This window comes from Salmo salar, unplaced genomic scaffold, assembly GCF_965601325.2.
Source record: "Salmo salar unplaced genomic scaffold, fSalSal1 ptg000743l, whole genome shotgun sequence".
Taxonomy (NCBI): Eukaryota; Metazoa; Chordata; class Actinopteri; order Salmoniformes; family Salmonidae; genus Salmo; species Salmo salar.
Window position 1 is genome coordinate 299,567 of NW_027675484.1, and position 11,220 is coordinate 310,786.

Here is an 11,220-nt window from a genome sequence, read left to right on the forward strand (position 1 = left end):
TCAGATGTGCCAACACAAATGTACTAGAGCATGACATTGGGGACTGGGCCCCGTTCCAACAACATGCCTATCTAGTGAACCCTGAAAAGGGAGAGAAGCTCTGCAGTGAGGTGGAAAGTTACTACGGATATTGCAGGAGTTTCCTCTTGAAATCAGACATGTCTGTGGTAAGGACAACTTGGTTTCTGATTGTCTCAAGGGTGGGCAGTCAAAAAGATTAGTTTTTTTGCGTTTTGCTAGTGCGTTGCTATAGATCACAATTTATTTTGACTACACGTTTTTCCGTGTCGGAGATGAGTTTTGTTTGGGCTCGTTCCAAGGGGATGAGAGTTCTAGAAGCTAGGGAGTTTTAGGAAGAGGAGTATTGTAGAAGCTAGTGGGGAGAATATATATATTTTTTCTTGTTTATAATTGTTGACAGCCAGTAGACACCATGTTTATATTGGTGAAGGTGAAGCATTGTAGTTGATTATAATGTGAAATAGAAGTTATTTTCAACTAGTAGAAAAATGAGGAAGGGAAGCGCTACTGAGGTACACAATAGTAAATGTTGGTAGACAGAAGGTGCTCTTTGGTAAAAGGGGTGAGTTGGTCATCAAAAAGAAAGGAGGACCAAGGCACTCTTCATATAATTGATTAAAATGCCTTTATTAGTATGGCAGGTTCAATAGAAACAATGTTTAAAAAAAAATCCAACGCGTTTCGGCTGCATGGCCTTCGTCAGGGAGTACAAAGAAATGATACAATGTCCTCTTTTTAACAGCTTTTCCAATCAGCCCTAATTGGAGAGGGAGTGGTTACAAAATTGATTGGACACACCTAGTAAGCAATAGTATACACATTAAAAAGTGAAACACTGTGGCTGTGTCATCACAAAAAAGGAAAGATAATACAACTCCAAGCTAGAGGCACTAGAACACCCAGCAAGGTAGTTCCAACCCTAAACATGTCTGGGAGAGAAGTCAAGAACAAGAAAGCAATCTATTCCCTAGTACACTTGAACCCAACAAAACATGAACAACAGTCTACATTTTACATTTACATTTTAGTCATTTAGCAGACGCTCTTATCCAGAGCGACTTACAGTAGTGAATGCATACATTTCATTTCATACATTATTTTTTTTTTTCTTTTTTTTTTTTTTTTCTGTGCTGGCCCCCCGTGGGAATCGAACCCACAACCCTGGTGTTGCAAACACCATGCTCTACCAACTGAGCTACAGGGAAGGCTACTTTAATGTCTAAACATTGTTGGTTCCGGTCTGATTGTTGGTTCCGGTTTGGAGCGAGCAGTCGCACCACGCTTCGCTCCACAGGTAATATTCCACTTCGCTACATTACAACGGCTTGATTTGTTTGATCTGAGCAATTCTTCTTAGCTAGCTACATAGCCGTCTTTGTATCAAAGATAATTGTGTAGTTTAGAGTAACTGAGTAATTATCGAGGCTAGCTATCTTCGTCCTCCTAACGTAGTCAACACTGCTAGCTGCTAGCTAGCTAGTCATCACTGTTAGCTAGCCAACTTCTACCGACTAACAGCACCGCAGAAACTATTACATTACAACGCAACGACTTGATTAGTGTGGTGTTAGTGTTAGTTAGCCAGCTACATAGTTGTCTGTGCTGTCTCTGTATCTAAGATAATTGTGTAGCTTGAGTTTGAGTATTATCGAGGTGTGCTAGCCAGCCGCGACGCGGCGCCAGACTTACTCAACACACCTAGTCATCATTAACCCACTGCCAGATAGCCATCCGTTACCGACTAGCAGCGCTGTAGTTACTAATACTTCACAACGGAACGATTTGACTAGTGCAGTGTTACCTAGCGAGCTACCTAGTTGTCTTTGTCATAGCTTGATAATTGTTAATTGATAATTGTTAGCTAGCCAGCCATCGAGGTTAGCTAGCCAACTATTACCGACGAGCAGCATTGTTGAAACTAAATACACTACAAGGAACGTCTTGATTAGTGTTATGTTAGCTAGCTAGCTACAAAGTTGCTTTGTATCATGACAAGGTGTAGTACTGAAACTACCGAGGTTACCTAGCCAGCTACACGTTCAAAGTCAACAACGCAGCCACTGCTAGCTAGCCTACTCCACCAGCCAGCAGTACTGTATCATTTTAGTCAATAACATTTTTGCAACGTAAGCTTAACTTCCTGAACATTCGAGACGTGTAGTCCACTTGTCACTCCAATCTCATTTGCATTAGCGTAGCCTCTTCTGTAGCTTGTCTACTATGTGTCCGCCTATCCCTGTTCTCTCTCCTCTGCACAGGCCATACAAACGCTCCACACCGCGTGGCCGCTGCCGCTCTAACCTGGTGGTCCCAGCGCGCACGACCCACGTGGAGTTCCAGGTCTCCGGCAGCCTCTGGAACTGCCGGTCTGCGGCCAACAAGGCTGAGTTCATCTCAGCCTATGCTACCCTCCAGTCCCTAGACTTCCTGGCGCTGACGGAAACATGGATCACCACAGATAACACTGCTACTCCTACTGCTCTCTCCTCGCACTGGAATCCTCATCTCTCCCAAGTGGACATTCTCTCTTTCTCCCCTGACCCATCTGTCTATCTCCTCATTTGAATTCCATGCTGTCACAGTTACCAGCCCTTTCAAGCTTAACATCCTTATCATTTATCGCCCTCCAGGTTCCCTTGGAGAGTTCATCAATGAGCTTGACGCCTTGATAAGTTCCTTTCCTGAGGATGGCTCACCTCTCACAGTTCTGGGTGACTTTAACCTCCCCACGTCTACCTTCGACTCATTCCTCTCTGCCTCCTTCTTTCCACTCCTCTCCTCTTTCGACCTCACCCTCTCACCTTCCCCCCCTACTCACAAGGCAGGCAATACGCTTGACCTCATCTTTACTAGATGCTGTTCTTCCACTAATCTCATTGCAACTCCCCTCCAAGTCTCCGACCACTACCTTGTATCCTTTTCCCTCTCGCTCTCATCCAACACTTCTCACTCTCCCCCTACTCGGATGGTATTGCGCCGTCCCAACCTTCGCTCTCTCTCTCCCGCTACTCTCTCCTCTTCCATCCTATCATCTCTTCCCTCTGCTCAAACCTTCTCCAACCTATCTCCTGATTCTGCCTCCTCAACCCTCCTCTCCTCCCTCTCTGCATCCTTTGATTTCCTCTGTCCCCTATCCTCCAGGCCGGCTCGGTCCTCCCCTCCTGCTCCGTGGCTCGACGACTCACTGCGAGCTCACAGAACAGGGCTCCGGGCAGCCGAGCGGAAATGGAGGAAAACTCGCCTCCCTGCGGACCTGGCATCCTTTCACTCCCTCCTCTCTACATTTTCCTCTTCTGTCTCTGCTGCTAAAGCCACTTTCTACCACTCTAAACTCCAAGCATCTGCCTCTAACCCTAGGAAGCTCTTTGCTACCTTCTCCTCCCTCCTTAATCCTCCTCCCCCTCCCCCCCCTCCTCCCTCTCTGCGGATGACTTCGTCAACCATTTTGAAAAGAAGGTTGACAAGTCAAACGACACTGCTGGTCCTGCTCACACTGCCCTACCCTGTGCTTTGACCTCTTTCTCCCCTCTCTCTCCAGATGAACTCTCGCGTCTTGTGACGGCCGGCCGCCCAACAACCTGCCCACTTGACCCTATCCCCTCCTCTCTTCTCCAGACCATTTCCGGAGACCTTCTCCCCTACCTCACCTCGCTCATCAACGCATCCTTGACCGCTGGCTACGTCCCTTCCGTCTTCAAGAGAGCGAGAGTTGCACCCCTTCTGAAAAAACCTACACTCGATCCCTCCGATGTCAACAACTACAGGCCAGTATCCCTTCTTTCCTTTCTCTCCAAAACTCTTGAACGCGCCGTGCTTGGCCAGCTCTCTTGCTATCTCTCTCAGAATGACCTTCTTGATCCTAATCAGTCAGGTTTCAAGACTGGTCATTGAACTGAGACTGCTCTTCTCTGTGTCACGGAGGCTCTCCGCACTGCTAAAGCTAACTCTCTCTCCTCTGCTCTCATCCTTCTAGACCTATCTGCTGCCTTTGATACCGTGAACCATCAGATCCTCCTCTCCACCCTCTCCGAGCTGGGCATCTCCGGCACCGCGCACGCTTGGATTGCGTCCTACCTGACAGGTCGCTCCTACCAGGTGGCGTGGCGAGAATCTGTCTCCGCACCACGTGCTCTCACCACTGGTGTCCCCCAGGGCTCTGTTCTTGGCCCACTCCTATTCTCGCTATACACCAAGTCACTTGGCTCTGTCATATCCTCACATGGTCTCTCATATCATTGCTATGCAGACGACACACAATTAATCTTCTCCTTTCCCCCTTCTGACAACCAGGTGGCGAATCGCATCTCTGCATGTCTGGCAGACATATCAGTGTGGATGACGGATCACCACCTCAAGCTGAACCTCGGCAAGACGGAGCTGCTCTTCCTCCCGGGGAAGGACTGCCCGTTCCATGATCTCGCCATCACGGTTGACAACTCCCTTGTGTCCTCCTCCCAGAGTGCTAAGAGCCTTGGCGTGACCCTGGACAACACCCTGTCGTTCTCCACCAACATCAAGGCGGTGACCCGATCCTGTAGGTTCATGCTCTACAACATTCGCAGAGTACGACCCTGCCTCACACAGGAAGCGGCGCAGGTCCTAATCCAGGCACTTGTCATCTCCCGTCTGGATTACTGCAACTCGCTGTTGGCTGGGCTCCCTGCCTGTGCCATTAAACCCCTACAACTCATCCAGAACGCCGCAGCCCGTCTGGTGTTCAACCTTCCCAAGTTCTCTCACGTCACCCCGCTCCTCCGCTCTCTCCACTGGCTTCCAGTCGAAGCTCGCATCCGCTACAAGACCATGGTGCTTGCCTACGGAGCTGTGAGGGGAACGGCACCTCCGTACCTTCAGGCTCTGATCAGGCCCTACACCCAAACAAGGGCACTCCGTTCATCCACCTCTGGCCTGCTCGCCTCCCTACCTCTGAGGAAGCACAGTTCCCGCTCAGCCCAGTCAAAACTGTTCGCTGCTCTGGCACCCCAATGGTGGAACAAGCTCCCTCACGACGCCAGGACAGCGGAGTCAATCACCACCTTCCGGAGACACCTGGGATAGGATAAAGTAATCCTTCTAACCCCCCCCATAAAAGATTTAGATGCACTATTGTAAAGTGGTTGTTCCACTGGATATTATAGGTGAATGCACCAATTTGTAAGTCGCTCTGGATAAGAGCGTCTGCTAAATGACTAAAATGTAAAAAATGTAAAAAGTAAATAAGGCTTTATGACTGCTGAATACCAACTATCAATCACTTAGATCATGTATTTTCAGGTAGAGATACATCCTTGGGACGTCCCTAGCCCGTTGAAGTTGACATTTAAAATGGTTAAGGTAGGGGTTAAGGTTAGGGTTTAGGGTAGGGATGTACCAAGGATGATGATGTTTCTATATGATAACAATAGAGTAATATATTTAATATGATGTATAATATTCCATGATGTTTCTATATGATAACAATAGAGTAATATATTTAATATGATGTATAATATTCCATGATGTTTCTATATGATAACAATAGAGTAATATATTTAATATGATGTATAATATTCCATGATGTTTCTATATGATAACAATAGAGTAATATATTTAATATGATGTATAATATTCCATGATGTTTCTATATGATAACAATAGAGTAATATATTTAATATGATGTATAATATTCCATGATGTTTCTATATGATAACAATAGAGTAATATATTTAATATGATGTATAATATTCCATGATGTTTCTATATGATAACAATAGAGTAATATATTTAATATGATGTATAATATTCCATGATGTTTCTATATGATAACAATAGAGTAATATATTTAATATGATGTATAATATTCCATCATGTTTCTATATGATAACAATAGAGTAATATATTTAATATGATGTATAATATTCCATGATGTTTCTATATGATAACAATAGAGTAATATATTTAATATGATGTATAATATTCCATGATGTTTCTATATGATAACAATTGTCACGGGCTGGCTCGAGGAACAACAGGAGAGGTAGAGTCAGGCGCAGGAGACAGAGAGAGTTCGTGACCACACTTCTTTATTTGAAGCACTGTACGTGGTCGACAAGGTATAGGGGCGCAGCCCTGAACGATTCTGCGGTGGTGTACACAAATAAAAGAAACCACTGGCAGAAGGAAAAAACTCAATACACGTTCTTACGAACACACAAAACCCGGACAAGCAACACAATCACGTACAACCACATACATCCTACGCTAACCTAAATAACCCCCCCTTACTAATGACTAACCCAAAACAGGTGTGTGCCTACCTAGACCTAACCAAACGAAAGTGAAACAAAAAGGGATCGATGGTAGCTAGTAGGCCGGCGACGACGACCGCCGAGCCCCGCCCGGCCGAGGAGGGGCGCCACCATCCGTCACTGTCGTGACAGTACTCCCCCCCTGACGCGCGGCTCCCGCAGCGCGCCGACGCCGGCCTCGAGGACGCCCCGGAGGGCGAGGCGCAGGGCGATCCGGATGGAGGCTGTGGAACTCCCGGATGAGCGCTGGGTCCAGTATGTCCTCCACCGGTACCCAGCACCTCTCCTCCGGGCCGTACCCCTCCCAGTCCACGAGGTACTGCAGGCCCCTCGCCCGGCGTCTGGAGTCCAAGATGGACCGGACTGTGTACGCCGGGGGCCCCCCGATGTCCAGGGGGGGTGGAGGGACCTCCCGTACCTCATTTTCCTGCAGCGGACCAGCTACCACCGGCCTGAGGAGAGACACATGAAACGAGGGGTTAATGCGATAATAAGAAGGAAGTTGTAATCTGTAACACACCTCGTTTATTCTCCTCAGGACTTTAAATGGCCCCACAAACCGCGGACCCAGCTTCCGGCAGGGCAGGCGGAGGGGCAGGTTCCGGGTCGAGAGCCAGACTCTCTCCCCTGGGGTGAACACCGGGGCCTCGCTGCGGTGCCGGTCAGCGCTCGCTTTTTGTCGTACCCTGGTTCGTTCCAGGGATTCCTGCACAGCGTTCCAGGTCTCCCTTGAGCGCTGAACCCATTCCTCCACCGCAGGGGCCTCCGTCTGGCTCTGATGCCATGGCCCCAGGACCGGCTGATAACCCAACACACATTGGAATGGTGATATGTTGGTGGAGGAGTGGCGCAAAGAGTTCTGAGCCATTTCGGCCCATGGCACGAACCTTGCCCACTCCCCTGGCCGGTCCTGGCAGTAGGACCGCAGGAACCTGCCCACCTCCTGGTTTACCCTTTCCACCTGCCCATTACTTTCGGGGTGAAACCCCGAGGTCAGACTGACCGAAACCCCCAGTCGCTCCATAAACGCCCGCCACACTCTGGACGTGAACTGGGGGCCTCGATCTGAGACGATATCCTCGGGCACCCCGTAGTGCCGGAAGACGTGGGTGAATAAGGCTTCTGCGGTCTGCAGGGCCGTAGGAAGACCGGGTAACGGAAGCAGACGGCAGGACTTAGAAAACCGGTCCACAACGACCAGGATCGTAGTGTTGCCCTGAGACGGCGGGAGATCGGTCAAGAAATCCACCGCCAGGTGGGACCATGGTCGTTGTGGAACCGGGAGGGGTTGTAATTTCCCTCTAGGCAGGTGCCTGGGAGCCTTACTCTGAGCGCACACCGAACAGGAGGAGACATAGTGCCTCACGTCCCTCACCAAGGTGGGCCACCAGTATCTCCCACTAAGACCACGCACTGTCCGCTCAACCCCTGGGTGACCCGAGGAGGGAAGCGTGTGAGCCCACCGAATCAGCCGATCGCGAACATCGAGCGGAACGTACTTACGACCCACTGGACACTGCGGAGGAGTAGGCTCCGTCCGTAACGCCCGCTCGATGTCCGCGTCCACCTCCCAGACCACCGGTGCCACCAGGCAGGAGGCTGGAAGTATGGGCGTGGGATCGGTGGACCGTTCCTCGGCGTCATGGAGACGAGACAGTGCGTCGGCCTTAGTGTTCCGGGAACCTGGGATATACGAGATGTTAAACCGAAATCTCGTAAAGAACATCGCCCACCTGGCTTGACGCGGGTTCAGTCTCCTCGCCGCCCGGATGTACTCCAGATTGCGGTGGTCAGTCCAGATGAGAAAAGGGTGACGTGCCCCCTCAAGCCAATGTCTCCACACCTTCAGGGCTCTGACCACAGCCAACAGCTCCCTGTCCCCCACATCATAGTTACGCTCCGCCGGACTCAACTTCCTAGAGAAGAAGGCGCAGGGGCGGAGCTTTGGGGGGGCGCCCGAGCGCTGGGACAGCACGGCTCCTACCCCAGCCTCGGACGCGTCCACCTCCACTATGAAGGGCAAAGAGGGGTCCGGGTGCGCCAGCACCGGAGCGTCGGTGAACAAAACCTTCAGACGACTAAAGGCCCTGTCCGCCTCCGCGGACCACTGCAACCGCACCGGGCCCCCCTTCAACAGTGAGGTAATGGGAGCCGCCACCTGACCAAAGCCCCGGATAAACCTCCGGTAGTAATTGGCAAATCCCAAAAACCGCTGCACCTCCTTCACCGTGGTGGGAGTCGGCCAATTACGCACGGCTGAAACGCGGTCACATTCCATCACTACCCCTGATGAGGAAATGCGATACCCCAAGAAAGAGACGGCTGGTTTGGAAAACTCACATTTCTCAGCCTTGACGTATAGGTCATGCTCCACCAGTCGCCCAAGCACTTTACGCACCAGAGACACATGCTCGGCGCGTGTAGTGGAGTAGACCAGAATGTCATCGATGTACACCACTACACCCTGACCGAGCAGGTCCCGTAGAATCTCATCCACAAAGGATTGAAAGACTGCGGGAGCATTCTTTAACCCATACGGCATGACGAGGTACTCATAATGGCCAGATGTGGTACTAAATGCCGTTTTCCACTCGTCCCCTCCTCGGATACGCACCAGATTATATGCGCTCCTGAGATCCAATTTCGTGAAGAAGCGCGCCCCGTGAAATGACTCCATCGCCGAGGCGATGAGAGGTAGTGGGTAACTGAAACCCACTGTGATGGCATTTAGACCTCTATAGTCAATGTACGGGCGCAGACCTCCCTCCTTCTTCTTCACGAAAAAGAAGCTCGAGGAGACGGGTGAGTGAGATGGCCGAATGTATCCCTGCCTCAAGGACTCAGTGACGTATGTCTCCATAGCCGCTGTTTCCTCCTGAGACAGGGGATAAACGTGACTACGAGGAAGGGCAGCGCCCACCTGGAGGTTTATCGCACAGTCTCCTCGTCGATGAGGTGGTAATTGGGTCGCCTTCGTTTTACTGAAGGCGATAGCCAAATCGGCATACTCTGAGGGAATGTGCACGGTGGATACTTGGTCTGGACTCTCCACCGTAGTCGCACCGATGGAAACTCCTATGCACCTGCCCGAGCACTCATTTGACCACCCCTTAACCTCTTGGGGCTAGGTGGGACGCTAGCGTGCCACCTGTGGTGCACTCCATCAACAGCAGGTGCATTTCAAGAGCGGCAAATTTGAATCCAAATAAATGTCAAAATTCAAATTTTTCAAAAATACAACTATGTTACACCATTTGAAAGATAAACATCTCCTTAATCTAACCACGTTTTACGATTTCAAAAAGGTTTTACGGCGAAAGCATAAATTTAGAGTATGTTAGGACAGTACATTTACAAGAGTTGTGTGTAATGTTTTGTCAAGTCAAAGACAGGGTCACCAAAACCATAAAACCAGCTAAAATGATACACTAACCTTTTACAATCTCCATCAGATGACACTCCTAGGACATTATGTTAGACAATGCATGCATTTTTAGTTCTATCAAGTTCATATTTATATACAAAAACAGCGTTTTACTATGGCATTGATGTTGAGGAAATCGTTTCCCTCCAATAACCGGCAGTCAAGTCAGCGTCACAAATTAAATAATTAAAATTAGAAAACATTGGTAAAATATTATATTGTCATTTAAAGAATTATAGATTTACATCTTTTGAACGCAATCAACTTGCCAGATTTAAAAATAACCTTACTGGGAAATCACACTTTGCAATAATCTGAGCACTGTGCCCAGAAAAATACGCGTTGCGATACAGACTAGACGTCATGTTGGGGAGATCTAAAATCGAAAATACTATGTAAATAATCCATTACCTTTGATTCTCTTCATCAGATGTCACTTCCAGGTATCACAGGTCCATAACGAATGTAGTTTTGTTCAAAAAAGCTCATCATTTATGTCCAAAAATCTCCGTCTCGTTAGCACATGATGTAAGCCAGCCGGACTTCTCGTCATGAACGAGGGGAAAAAATATATTTCCGTTCGTTCAAACATGTCAAACGTTGTATAGCATAAATCATTAGGGCCTTTTTTAACCAGAACATGAATAATATTCAAGGTGGACGAATGCATAGCCTTTTATAACGTATTGGAACGAGGGTACCCAACATGAAGTAGCGCGCCAGGTGTCTAATGGGACATCACCGTTCCATGGCTCTTGTTCGGTCAGATCTCCCTCCAGAAGACTCAAAACACTTTGTAAAGGCTGGTGACATCTAGTGGAAGCAATAGGAAGTGCCAAAATATTCCTAAACCCCTGTGTTTTTCAATGGGATAGCTTTAAAGTCAATACAACACATCAGGTATCCACTTCCTGTCAGAAAATGTCTCAGGGTTTTGCCTGCCAAATGAGTTCTGTTATACTCACAGACACCATTCAAACAGTTTTGGAAACTTTAGAGTGTTTTCTATCCATATATAATAAGTATATGCATATTCTAGTTACTGGGTAGGATTAGTAACCAGATTAAATCGGGTACATTTTTTTTATCCAGACGTGCAAATGCTGCCCCCTAGACCCAACAGGTTAAGAGCCCTCTGTCCCCACGAAATCTTAGGGTTGTGAGTGGCTAGCCAGGGAATCCCTAGAACCACTGGAAATGCTGGGGAATCGATGAGGAAAAGACTAATCCATTCCTCATGACCCCCCCGCATTACCATGACCAGAGGCACAGTGACCTCCCTGACCAGCCCTGACCCTAGTGGTCGACTGTCTAGGGCGTGCACGGGGAAGGGTTGGTCCAACTGGACCAGGGGAATCCCTAACTTAGCCGCGACCCCACGGTCCATAAAACTCCCTGCTGCGCCTGAATCGACTAGCGCCTTAAACCGGGAGTGAGGGGAGAAACAAGGAAAGGACACTGACACATACATGTGACGGACGGGGGGCT